This window comes from Mirounga leonina, unplaced genomic scaffold, assembly GCF_011800145.1.
Source record: "Mirounga leonina isolate KUSES-001 unplaced genomic scaffold, KU_Mleo_1.0 Mir_115, whole genome shotgun sequence".
NCBI classification, from domain to species: Eukaryota; Metazoa; Chordata; class Mammalia; order Carnivora; family Phocidae; genus Mirounga; species Mirounga leonina.
The window spans coordinates 102,242,284-102,255,960 of record NW_023270268.1 but is presented as its reverse complement, the minus strand read 5'-3'; the positions used below and the strand labels follow the sequence as shown (position 1 = coordinate 102,255,960).

The following is a 13,677-nucleotide window of genomic DNA, read 5'->3' as shown; positions in this document are numbered from 1 at the left end:
TTTTTTTTTTTTAAGATTTTATTTATTTATTTGACAGAGAGAGACACAGCGAGAGAGGGAACACAAGCAGGGGGAGTGGGAGAGGGAGAAGCAGGCCTCCTGCGGAGCGGGGAGCCCGATGCGGGGCTCGATCCCAGGACCCTGGGATCATGACCTGAGCCGAAGGCAGGCGCTTAACGACTGAGCCACCCAGGCGCCCCAAGACGTTTTGGGTTTAAAAAAATCCTAAGATAACCAGGTGTTCTTTATGAGATTGCTGATTTTTAAAAACATCTTAAACTGATTTTCAGTGTAATAGCAGTCTTAGCATTGAACAGAATGCTCAATCTTAATGTCTCTTGGTGTCTAATAATGCTAGGAAATCTTAGGGAAATTTGAAACATTTCAAAATAGATCTATGCAACAACCTGAAGTTTTAGTTTATTTCCTTACTGTTTTGCTGTGTTTACCAGTGCACATGAGCTCAGGTTTTATTAATAAAAGGGGCATGTGCTGCAATTTTTGGGAGCCTTCAGGTAACGTCTTCAAATAGGTATGTTTAGATTTGTCAAAATAGTAATCAGATTTGGCAAATTTCAGGAATACTGGATGATCATTGATCCTGAATTTCTCTCCCTCATCACATACCTTAAGGGCCAACAGTTTCTATTAGATTGTACCATTTAGTTAATGGGAGAATGTTTTGTTTTCTTTTTTGTATTCTTTTAACCTTACATTTTTCAAAGACCTTTATATGGAGAAAAGTCGAAGTATGATATTTGGGGGATTTTTTTAATTGTCTGACTATATTATAATTTTACATTTCTGTACAGCTACTTACCTATCTTAGAGACTAACCAGTGTTTTGTTAAATCTTTTAATGTACTTGTTGGTCAGAGGTACTTCAAGGATGGTCTGCATTTGGCCTGTGGCAGTTCTAATAGCAGCAGTCAATTAATCAACCAATATAAAAGTGTTTATCTGACACTGACCTTGTGCTGGATATTATGGGATTAACAAAGCCCCTTGAGCTGGTCAATAAATTTTAAGTGATGACCCTGAGGCCTATCTTTTGTCTGAAAACTGAATGCTGGGCATAGGTTCAGCAAAATGGATCCTGAAACATCAACGCAAGGGTGTTCCCTTCTTATTTCCCCTACCAATTACCAGAGAAGTCATCACAAATCCACTAAATCCTAATCCATTTTGGTGATGTAAGATTATCACTATCTAAACAGATGGGTTCCTGGAGTAAGTTCGGTGGCAAAAGAAACCTTGAAGGAGTTGGAAAACAGGCTGGAAAACTTTCAACTAATCTTTTAATATTTTTCGGGTACAACATAATGTACTAGGTGCTGGGGATGTAAAGATGAACAAAAACAAGGATTCTCTTCTGTGGGATCTTACAAGGTAATGGGGAAACCAGGTCTGTGTTCAAAATGAGAGCCATCAGGACTCTGTACCAGTGATGCGGGCAGAACTTTTGGGAACACATAGGATGCAGTCTAACTCTGCATAGAGGAAACGGACTAATTTTTTTCCAGTTCTTTTAAGTGAAAAAACAAAACAAAACAAAAAACAGACTTTGGATTTAGACAGTAGCCATAGAGGAGAATAATGTGGATTCAAAGACCAAAACACAGTTATCCAAAGGAACTCAGAAGTAACATTGCATGAGCATATGATTTAAGATTTGCCAAAGGAATAGAGTTGCAGTTCGGTAGTTGAAAGGGACATTTTGCTGGGCTCGGGTACTTTCAGAGGTAAATGTTTTTCATTGTGCCTGTATCAGGTCATCAATGACAATTGTTTAAAATCATCACATTTTCCCCCAGGGTCAGATAACAGTTATTAAATAGATAGGGAGTAGACCCCAAATTCTATCACAGGCCACGTTTTGCCATTTTTCTTCTTAGTATTCCTTTAGGCACCTGATAACATTTTATAAATATAAGTTTGTTTTTCTTAGGCTAAGTGCCCCAGTCTAGTAGCCCATAGTTTTTCATGTTCCCAATTTCAGGCGTCCATGAAGTTTCTCCATTCTGCACATTATTCTCTTCCAGGGACTGTCTTCCTTTTTGGCTTCTTTCCTGCAGCCCTTACTCCTGTCAGTCTCACTTAGTCAAATTCCTAGCTCATTGTCTCCTTGCCAGGATGGCCCTCCAGGCTAACTACAGAGAAGGTTGATGGAGTTGAAGATGGTGATGGTGATGGTGAGAATGAAGGCGTCATGCCCTCGTTATAATCGTTCTGAGAGGCAGGGCACAGTAGTTCTGAGTGTGAGCTCTGGAGTCAGGCTGCTTAGCCTCAGTGCCAGTGCTTTGACTTCTTGGCTCTGGAACCCTAGGCTCTCTTGGACAGTCTTTCCTCATCGATAAAACATAGTATCTATAATGCCATAAGATTATTAGAGAATTAGATGAATCAAGACATGTCATACCATAGGAGCTCAAAAATGTTAGTAATTATTTAGTAAATGCAAGGTTATAACTGGTACAGTGCTAAGGACACTATCTTATTTATTTATTTTAAAGATTTATTTCAGAGAGAGAGAGAGAGACGGGGTGGGGAGGGGCAGAGGGAGAGAGAATCCTGAAGCAGACTCCCCACTAAGCGGGGCGCCCAAGACGGGGCTTGATCCCAGGATCCTGCGATCATGACCTAAACTGAAATTAAGAGTCTCTTGGCCGCTTAACCAACTGTGCACCAGGCACCCCAGGACACTATCTGTTTTAATGCCCACACCAACCTTATAGGTTCTGTTATTACCTTTTACAGATGAGGAAATTGAGCCTTAGAAAAGTTAAATAACATGGTCTGGATTCAAGCTCAGATCTGCATGATTCCAGAAAGCCCGCCCCCCCCCCTCCCAAAACGCCCTGTGGGAATCACAGGATAGGGTGGGTATCCTGCCACAGCTTCTCACTACACCTTTTGTTGATTATACCAGCACTTTTCAGTGGGGCATGTACATGTCTGAGGGAACTTTGCTGGACCATCCATCTGCAGGATTGAGTTCTAGTTCTGGCTTTCTTGCCTGCTTTTGTGACCTTGAGCAAGTCACTTAAATATTTTGAGGCTCAGATTCAGGGTCAAGTGAGACTATAATAATAGTCAGCACATAATAATTCATGGAATAAGGTGCCTAGCCTACCATACGGACCTTTTAAATAGAACAGGTAGTATCAGTTAACTTTTTGAAACCTTATCTTCCCTTTGATGTTATTTGAATTTTGTTGGCTGCTTTTGAAAGTGGGAAGTTTACTTTGTGCTTCTGGAGATGAACCTGAGGTTCTAGGACACTAGATGGAGTAGTACCTTAGAGACTGAAGCTTTGGACTACCAAGTACCATAACAAGCAAAAACATTTAGTGAGTAGATAATTAGTAAAAGTAACATGCACCTGTGTGTTGGTAATTGGGAGTGGGATGGGTTTGATACCAAAATTACACCAGTGCAGACTGAGGTTTTGGAGCATATACAGAGTTAAATCTCTGTGTACATTATTCAGACATCCAGCCATGTTAATGATCCAGAATCTAACTGACCTCTCAAAATAAAATCACAAACTTCAGGTATTTTATAAAAGACATACCTTCTTGGCTTCAGTAGTTTTTATCAGAATTAAACAGATCTAGTTAGTTTTTTGCTGATTTCCACACCTCCTAGCAATTAGGGTGGAAAGGAGAGCTTCACGGAGACACTTAGTGGTGAGAAGTGATAGGAGGAGCCTGACCAAAAGGGAAAAACATCCCTTTTCTTTAAGTAAAGCATGTTCACATTTGTGAACTTGTCTCAATTTTGTGAGGTAGTTTAGGAAGATGAGATTAATCTCTTTTTAGGGGGAAGAAAGTTGGAGCTCAGGGAGTTTCAGTACCTCAGCTTACAGGCTGCTGGTTTGTGATCCGTGGGTCAGGAATTGAACCCACAGCCCCCAGTTTGCTGGCAGGAATCCAGGGAGCCACACGGGAGCAGCCGCATAGGTTTCGGGCATTGTATGAACACTCAGCAGGGTTAGTGAAAATTGTGTGAGAAACATAGTAAAAGGTGGAAGTTTGGTGTGGTCTAAGAAGATAAGAATGAGGGGCGCCTGGGTGGCTCAGTTGGTTAAGCGACTGCCTTCGGCTCAGGTCATGATCCTAGAGTCCCAGGATCGAGTCCTGCATCGGGCTCCCTGCTCGGCAGGGAGTCTGCTTCTCCCTCTGACCCTCCCCCCTCTCATGCTCTCTCTCTATCTCATTCTCTCTCTCAAATAAATAAAATCTTTAAATAAAAGAAACTTATTTTTAGGGCGCCTGGGTGGCTCAGTTGGTTAAGCAACTGCCTTCGGCTCAGGTCATGATCCTGGAGTCCCAGGATCGAGTCCTGCATCGGGCTCCCTGCTCAGCAGGGAGTCTGCTTCTCCCTCTGACCCTCCTCCCTCTCATGCTCTCTGTCTCTCATTCCCTCTGTCTCAAATAAATAAATAAAATCTTTAAAAAAAGAAGATAAGAATGAGTTCCCCATTTTGAGAAGATTTTCATTTATAGTAGAAAATTAGGAGACAAAACTGTTGTGGTACTAAAAGAAGAACCATGGGTAACTGGAAAGCCTAGTTGCTCAAAGTGCCTCATTTTCTGAGGTTCTAGATTTCCCCTCCTCCTCCTCCTTCTCCTCCTCTTCTTCTTTAACTCTGTAGTGACCCTTGAAAGGTGCTTTGGAATGAAAGAAGGGTGACCAGTGTAATGGTCTTTAAACATTTTTGCTCCAGTAAGAATTTTGAAAACTGGATTTCTTCATGTATTTCTTCAATGACATTTAAATTTTTTTGTCATAAGTTTAAATCATTTGCTAATGCTAAAATAGTTGTTGATTGTAAGTATTGAAATTTTTTTTTTTAAGATTTATTTATTTAGGGGCGCCTGGGTGGCTCAGTCGTTAAGCATCTGCCTTCGGCTCAGGTCATGATCCCAGGGTCCTGGGATCGAGCCCCACATCGGGCTCTCTGCTCAGCGAGGAGCCTGCTTCTCCCTCTCCCACTCCCCCTGCTTGTGTTCCCTCTTTCGCTGTGTCTCTCTCTGTCAAATAAATAAATAAAATCTTAAAAAAAAAATATTTATTTTGAGAGAGAGCGAGCGAGGGGTGTAGGGTGGAGTGAGAGAGGGAGAGAGTCTTAAGTAGCCTCCCCACTGAGCACGAGCCCAATGTGGGCCTGGATCTTATGACCCTGAGATCAGGACCTGAGCCGAAACCAAGAGTGGGACACTTAACCAGTTACGCCACCCAGGAGGCATCCCAACATTGAAATTTCTTAATAAAATTGTTCTATCCTTCTTAAACATGTTTCTTTGTATCAAACTCCATAGCTATATAAAACTACCACTATCTATTTACAAACTACTCTTTAACAGTCTGAAATTTTAGTGTTAATTTTTCTCCTTGAGGTCTTTGTTACTACACTTTCCTCACTAAATTCTTTTTTCCTCACTAAATTTTTATCCTTATGTATTATTATGTTTAAAAATCTATTTTTGACCACCTTATCATACTTCTGGTAACAGAATTTACTGTTATGATAAGCCTCTTAAGTGATTTTTTTTCTTAAAGTTATCATTATGGTGGTTTCTAGTACACAGTTGATCAAAATAACGTGTGTGAATTACAAATTTTGATAAATAATAATAGAAAAATACGGTCTTATCTGAAATTTATCTCTAAATGCGTTATTAGTGCTTTTCTTTCTATTCATGTATCAGTGGGTGAGATTATTCATTGCAGAGAGAGTTTAGTATGTTTTTCATTTCTTTTTTAATGTATATACTGTGAAATTTTGTTTACATAAATAAGTTGAAGAAGATGAGAGCATGAATGTAGCATGTCACTTAATTCTTTGAACTTATGGGTTCTTATTAAAAAATCTCAGACCTGGGCACCTGGGTGGCTCAGTTGGTTAAGCGACTGCCTTCGGCTCAGGTCATGATCCTAGAGTCCCGGGATCGAGTCCCGCATCGGGCTCTCTGCTCGGCAGGGAGTCTGCTTCTCCCTCTGACCCTCCTCCCTCTCATGCTCTCTGTCTCTCATTCTCTCTGTCTCAAATAAATAAATAAAATCTTAAAAAAAAAAAAATCTCAGACCTATCATTTAAAATTATGGGTTTTTTTTAATATTTTATTTATTTATTTATTTGACAGAGAGAGACACAGCGAGAGAGGGAACACAAGCAGGGGGAGTGGGAGAGGAAGAAGCAGGCTTCCCGCGTAGCAGGGAGCCCGATGCGGGGCTCGATCCCAGGACCCTGGGATCCTGACCTGAGCCGAAGGCAGACGCTTAACGACTGAGCCACCGGGCTCCCTAAAATTATGTTTAATGATTTCTCAGCTGACAACCAAATTAGGTCCTGCTCCAAGTTTATTCCAAGCAAAGAATTGGCAAAGCCACCTGAGTTGTCAAAGGAGTGACTAGGGCCATATACTTTTTCTCCACCAGTATTTTTCATTGTTCCCTTGTGTCCTGCCCAGAGGTTTTTCCTGCCTCAGCATGAGATTTGTGATGGTTGAGCTATGTGCCTTGATTTTGTAGAGCCGGAGTAGGGGGATTGAGAAAGGGAAGGTGGGAAAGGGGAACCTACTCTCTAGGACATTCTTAGCACATCAGTTCTAGGAAAACGTGCTCAGAAACGTTGATCTGGAAATTGATTTACCATCTTTGTGCCTGGATACTCTTTGTACCCTTTGGCAACTTTCATGTACTTCCGGGAGTTTGCCCACCCGAATTTGAAGACTGTTGCGTTAGTAACCAGTATATTGTGGGTTCATAATTAAAACAATTTTTTTTCTCCTGTGTGTGCGCGCGCGCATATCCTTTAAACTTAGAACACTACTGATCAAGGTAAATCATTTATACTGTTTAGGGTCATGTCATAGGTATTAATTGCTTCCATGCATGGGATTGTAAATTGTCCTGTCCTGAGCATGAATCTACATAATCCTAATTCTCTATAAATTCTCTAGATCAAGATTCACACATTTGAAGTGCCTGTCACTTTTTTCCCTACAAATCTTTTGCTAGTCCTGTTCACATTTACTAGTACTTTGGCAAAGCATATCTTAAATAGCTCCATAGAAGGAATTACTTGCAATTCTGAGTAAACAACAAAGAGTTGTCCACATTAGATTGCTTTTTTGCTCCTGGCTTATTTCTTTTGGGTATCAGTTCATAAAATTACAACAGTACAAGAGACCTCAGATATAATTTATATTAACTCTTTCCTTTTACAGAAAATGAAACCAGAGCGATGAAGCCAATTGTCCAAGGTCACAGAGGTGGTATTAGCATAGCGAAACCTGTCTCCTAACTCCCATTATTATACCCTTTGCTACATCACACCTTCTGTGCCTTTTGCTAAATTGCATTTCTCATCTCAGTCCTATTTAATATTATTTCTCCTGGGGACTGACTAGCTTATTGTCAGCTCAGCATTATTTTTTAAATAGGGAGGCATTTGCTTTTTCATTGAAGACTTTTCTGAAAACAAAAATACTCCTTATCCTCTGGCAAATACTTTCCGCTGCACAGTAGGACACGGCAAGGCGAGCCTGGGGCCCAGCGGGCCCCCTGGCAGTGACACTGGGGGAGGGAGGGGGATGTTAACAGGTCAGAGTAGAGGTGGATTGGCAGAGCGGGGGCTGGTGGGAGGTGGGAAGCTTACATCATTTCCCTGCAACTGGGCTCTGGCGAGGCTGTAAGGCCTCACTTTCCCCTGTGTAATAGTTTGCCAGCTTGACAGAGATTCGTAAAAGAAAGAAAAGGTCCGGCGGGACGGATGCTCACCCTGTTCATAAATCTGTGCTCTCAGGTGAAACTGTCAATAAGTAACTGGAAGCAGCCCGACTGTCTGTGCTTCGCTCTCCCCCAGCTCAGTTCCTTTCTGCTCCGCCCCATCCCTGCTCTCTCTCTGCTGCTCAGATCAGCTTCCTGCTTCTCATGAAAGCTGTTCTCCTATAAAGCTGGTCTGCTTTCACGGAAAGCATTATATTCATAACTCTGAGTCAGGTTTTGTGGAAGTATTGTTGGTTTGGTTTTCTTTGGGGGCGGAGAGGGAGGGAAGAATATATATTTATATATAAAAAAGGAAGGGGCAGACTGAAAAAGCAAAATCATCATGAATTTTGTTGTTACATCGTGCCGGTGTTAGAACCAGCTCTGTAGACTGCCGCACTGAAAACATTTCTGTGAGAGGTATGTGCTTGAAAAACGGAAAGGTGACTGTTGGCCGTGGTGCAAACTGTCCACCCAGCAGCTGCTCAGATGTCTGTAAGGCCGTTATTTGCTAGTGTTTTGATACGGAAAGGGCAGTCGTTCCTTGAGACGCGGTACAGTTAGCAGCTTTTGGTAAAATGTTAAATAATTTGCTTCGTCCGTCCCCACATCAGGACTCCTGAAATGCTCGTTCAGGCTGCATACGTCCAGTCAAACCCACAGCGTTCTTCCAGGCTCTTTTGGTGGTGATTGTCTGTAAACAAGATGATGATCTTTAATACCGCTCTCATTATTTATGAACCACATGACAAAGATTAACGAGAGAGACTTCCAGTAGCCTAGAAGAAGCTTCAGATTCATTAGGAGCTGTTTGCATTGGCAGATAACAAAAGTAAAAGGAAATGGCTGATGATTCACCGAAACCTAAAGTGAAAGTTTTAAAGTTTAGAGGGTATGTTATGTTTAAGTGGAGAAATGTGGAGGGGTCACTAAAATTTAGAAGCATAACCCCACCCACTACAGTGGATGTCTGACCTATATTGTGGCCAGAAGGTTTTGGAACACATACGGATGTATCTTTTCAAAGGAGATTAGTAAAGTATGTATGAACATTTCTATTCAGTGGTCAGAAGAATAGGATTAAGAATATAACCAACACTGAAGATAATGGGGAGAACTATGTATTTGTTACGAAAAATCCAGGCTATTCTGTTATTAAAAAGTTTTGGAAAATATTTAAAGTAGGAAAATAAAACATTTTATCGCATACATTGGCTAAGCTACTAGTGGCCGAGACCATTCAAACTACAGAGGAGTTTCTGCTTGATTTTAAGAATTATTTCATCATGGAAAAAACTTGAGAAGTCTTGCATGTTGCCATGCTTTAAATTTATTTTACAAAACTTTGGAGTTAAATTTTTATATGAAGGTGCCAGCACTCTTGTCCTTTCTACAAAGATAGTAGTGCTTCAGTTGTTGAAAGCTCCCACTCGTGAATAGAATAGGCTAGCTATTACAACTCAGCCTGAATTCTTCCCTTTAAGAAACTGTGCCATTTAAACTTGATTTCTTCTCAGATATTTGCCAAGAGCGCTAATCTTCATGATCATAGAGGATACTGTTAACAAGTTAAAAGTATAAGAGGTTCTAGAACAGACAAGATCTGGGAAATAAAAGCCTTCTGAGAAGGAATCCCCCCTGCCCGCCCCCCCCCCCCACGTGGCCACCCTGATTGTATTTACCGTGGTCATTGTCAAGTGTAGCTGCACGTTAGAAACCCCTGGAGAGCTTTTAATAGCTACCATTGCCCGCCCTCCCCCCAGAGATGCTAATTTAATTGGTTGTGGGTGTGGCCTGGGCTTTGATAGATTTAAAACCGTTCCCAAGTGTTTCTGAGATACAGCCAGAGGTGACAACAGTTGCACTCCCTGAAGGTCCCCTGTGCTGAGGCAGCCCAATCTGTTTTGGGTTCCGTTCATATCAACCCCAGATCTACTTTGGTATGTGTCCTCTTAGGTCTGCACTTTGTCACTAGCAGCTCATCAGGCACTGTCATCTCTACCCCAAGACTTCTCTTTTCCAGACCATCTAGTCCTCATTCCACCAGTCTTCAGGACTTGTTTTCCCCGTCCTTTCCCTTTCTGGTCACTTTCTGTCACGGAATTGCTCTCATTTGTCAGGTTCACCCTTCAGTAGGGTGCCCTCGGGCCCGAGCCCATTGCTCTGACGTGTGGTGCCCAGCACAGGATGCAGAGAAGGCAGGGAAGCTAGGCTGTGACTCCCTTGTGCTGGACACTGCCCTTCTGCCATCGGTGGGCGAACGTTACGTTAGCTTTTGAGCTCGAAGTCAGCTCGAGCTCTCGGTTCTTTTTCACATGAACTTAAGTCAGGCCTCTCTTGCTCCATCCTTGTTGGGTGGTATTTTTTTTTTCTTCACTGTATTGCCAGGGTTTATACTTGTGAATTTGTGCATTTATACTTGTGAAACATAAGAGGAAAACCCACTGTATCAGTTGTTCCACACATGGAGAGTGATGTATTCAAACTGAACGCCAGAAGTTTATTCTGTGCGTATAGCAGCAATTTTCAGGAGTGATCTGGACCATTCATTTGGATCCATAGTTAAATTTAATCTTGTTAATTCAATCCATCTTTCTAGCATTCCTTCTGATTCATTACTCAGTGCTTGCTGTTCAAAGTTAAGAACCGATTTGAATATGCAGTCTGTTTTAATGTTTGCATTCAATACTTGGTCAAATGCCTTTCCAAAATCAAAATATATTATATGCATGGCACTCTTCTGAACTATTTGTGTGATGTCTTTATTTTCAGAGGAAATGTGTTGAAGCTGTCATGGCATTCTTGTTTAGTGAGAACTAGAACTAGAAGAAAATATTTTGCAGATGAGTAGGTGACTTGTCTAAGATCATACAGTTTGCTACTGTTAAGACTTTAGAACTCAAATCCAACTCTGCTCTGCTGGTGCCGAATCCAGTGTCTGTGGATCAGACCACAAATGCTGATGCCATTTGTCCTTTAGGATAAGACTTGAAAGGAAACCGAAAGGAATTCAAGCCTCTATGGGTGCTTCACTGTCTCTTTTGGGGTATTTAATATTTAACCCCTTAGCATATAACTCAATCAACTCCTAATTTGTTACTCATTTAGTATTTTGCCCAAAAGCAATAAAAAGAGAAGTAAAATGACTAGCTGGCATTCCTAAATTAACTGCAGAGAATAGTATTCCTAGGAGTTTGTGCATTCTGCCTCCTCTTGGAAAGTTACTCCTCCTAACCTCCTCTCCCCCCAACACACACACACACACACACAGTTGATGCTAGAGTAATATCCCTTTGCTCATGTTGAATCACAGCATGGGAAGCTTTTGTATATTAACGGAGAGAGATATATGGCTAGTCTTTGAATTTTGCAGATAAGGAAACTGAGGCACAGGCCGAAAAGGCTTCTGTAGCTGTGGTGCTTAGCAGTGTATGTGATACACAGGCATACCTAGTACATAAGACACACTTCGTAAATATCGGGGTACTGCCCGGCTTTCTTCAGGGTTGTTTTCTTCTCCACATAGGAATTGGATTTACCTTTCTTTTTCCCCAGCTTTGCCCGTAGGTACTCATTTCCTTAAAAGCGTTGAAATGGAACAGATTTTTCAAGAATATCTATTACTTTAGAAAAGCTCTAGTGATATAGTAATAGCTCAGATAACCAGGTTTATTTTTCCTGCTTTGATTTACAGGAAAATGAGCTCCTTTCCTCCCCTTTAAAAAATTGATTCTAAACAATGTAGTTTAAAAAAAAAGAGGGATTTCCAAAGAATGAATAGCCTAGGGCCAGTCTGTATACATTTAGCCCTAATGTCCACATGGTCATTAGGGTCCAGTGAAAACTGATGCTTACAACAAGGCTGACCCTAGTGTATGGTAAGACCTGCAGTCACCAGTGATTTAATTACGTTTACTATACTGTACTTACTAAAGCAAGAAAGTATACTTTAATACATTTTAGAAAGGGTTTCAATAGCAGTAGTCGAAACAAAAAGGCTTTATAAGTAAATTTAGTCAGTCAGACTAGGCTACTCCTTCAGCCCTTTGGTTAATATAGGTTTGATTGTATGTCCTCCTTCACAGTTTAGAAACCCGCGGTTTTATTAATAACTTGAGGCCAACAAAATAAGAACAGTTAATACTCTATGAAGCTGCACTTTTAGAGCATCCTTGCTTCTTTTCCACAGCAGTCCCAAGTGTCTGTTTTCTGTTCTGCAAGCATATTTTACATTACTTCAGTTAATAGTGGTTGTATCTTTTGCTTGGCTGTCTTCTTATCTCATATCCTGCAATCCGTTCTTAGGGAACCTTCAATATTTTTATGCTTCATAATGATGCTTTTAACCAGATGGTTTTAACAGGAAATGAAGATTAAATGTACACAGAAAGATGAGCCACGCACATATGGGCCATACAGAAGCATACAGCTGAAAACTAGTATGACAAATAGATGAAGGTATGATTACTAGTGTAATCAGTTAATTCTTGAGTAGTACTCAGTACAAAATATCCATATTTAATTTGAAATCAAAGATGGGATATCAGGAAAAAATGAGATTGGGAAATACAGATTCATTACAATTACTTCTTTTTTAAAGATTATTTATTTGAGAGAGAAAAATAGCAGGAGCGGGGACAGGGGGAGGAGGAGGCAGAGGTACAAGCAGACTCCCTGCTGAGTGGGGAGCCCCACGCATGGCTCTGTCCCAGGACCCTGGGATCATGACCTGAGCTGAAGTCAGATGCTTAACCAACTGATCCACGCAGGTACCCCTACAATTACTTTTTATTACAGAATTTTAAAAGGTAAAGATGTAAAACCCTAACCTCTCTAAATTACTATTCACAGAGTACTTATAGACATGTCTTCCAAAGCTTCAAATTACTTTAAAAAAAAAGCTTTTTTTTTTTTCTTTAAGTAATCTCTACACCCACTGTGGGATTTGAACTCATGACCCTGGGATCAAGAGTTGCATGCTCTATGGACTGAGCCAGCCAGGCACCCTGCCTCAAAAAAATTACCTTTTTTATTAAAAAAAGATTTTATTTATTTATTCATTTATTTTAGGGAGTGGGGAGAGGGAGAGATAGAATCTCAAGCAGACTGCACTGAGCACAGAAATGGAGACTCTGACCTGAGCCGAAACCAAGAGTTGGATGCTCAACTGACTGAGCCACCCAGGTGCCCCTCAGATTACTTTTTGTGCAACATATCCCAACAGTCATTTTCCTATGTGTTTTTTTTCTTTGTTATTATTTTTATAACTACTAAGACTGGGTGCACTCATCAGATTTTGCTTATAAATAACAGTGTATTTGTCTTAGCTCTGGAGGCTGGAGATGTCAGATCAGGGTGCTAGCATGCCGAGGTGAGGGCCCTCTGCAGGCTTCTTGCATTCTTCACAGGACCAGGGCCAAGGGAACTCTCTTCTAAAGAACACTAATCACAATCATGAGGGCTCCACCTTTGTGGCCTAAGCAATCCCCCAAAGGTCCCACCTTCTGATATCATCACATGGGACATTAGGATTTCAGCATGAATTTTGAGGGGACACACACATTCAGACCTTAGCATTCTGCTCCTGGCCCCCTTAAAATTCATGTCCTCAAATGCAAAATGTACTCACACCATTCCAGTAGCCTCCAAAGTCTTATTAGTTCTAGCATCAATTCCCAAAGTCTCATCTAAATACCATCTATGTCAGATATCGGTGAGATTCAAGCAAAGATTCATCCTGAGACAAATTCCTCTCCAGCTGTGAACATGTGAATTCAAACAGGTTATGTGCTTCCAGAATGTAATGGTCGTACAGGGAAAGAGTTAAACACTCCCATTCCAACACAGAGAAACAGGAAAGAAAGGAGTGATAGGTCCCAGGCAAGTCAAAACCCAACAGGA

General features: G+C 41.1%; 1 protein-coding gene across 12 annotated transcripts in view; it reads left to right on the top strand.

The window, feature by feature from the left end:
* Nucleotides 1-13,677, top strand: part of BBX (BBX high mobility group box domain containing) — a 276,405-nt gene that overhangs the window by 66,772 nt on the left and 195,956 nt on the right. Inside the window, exon 1 of one of the 12 annotated variants that reach the window (XM_035000224.1) lies at nt 7,713-7,813. The exons of 10 other annotated variants lie outside the window; for them this stretch is intronic. The gene's annotated coding sequence lies outside the window, so the exon portion shown is untranslated. One more of the 12 variants, XM_035000225.1, reaches the window with a different exon arrangement.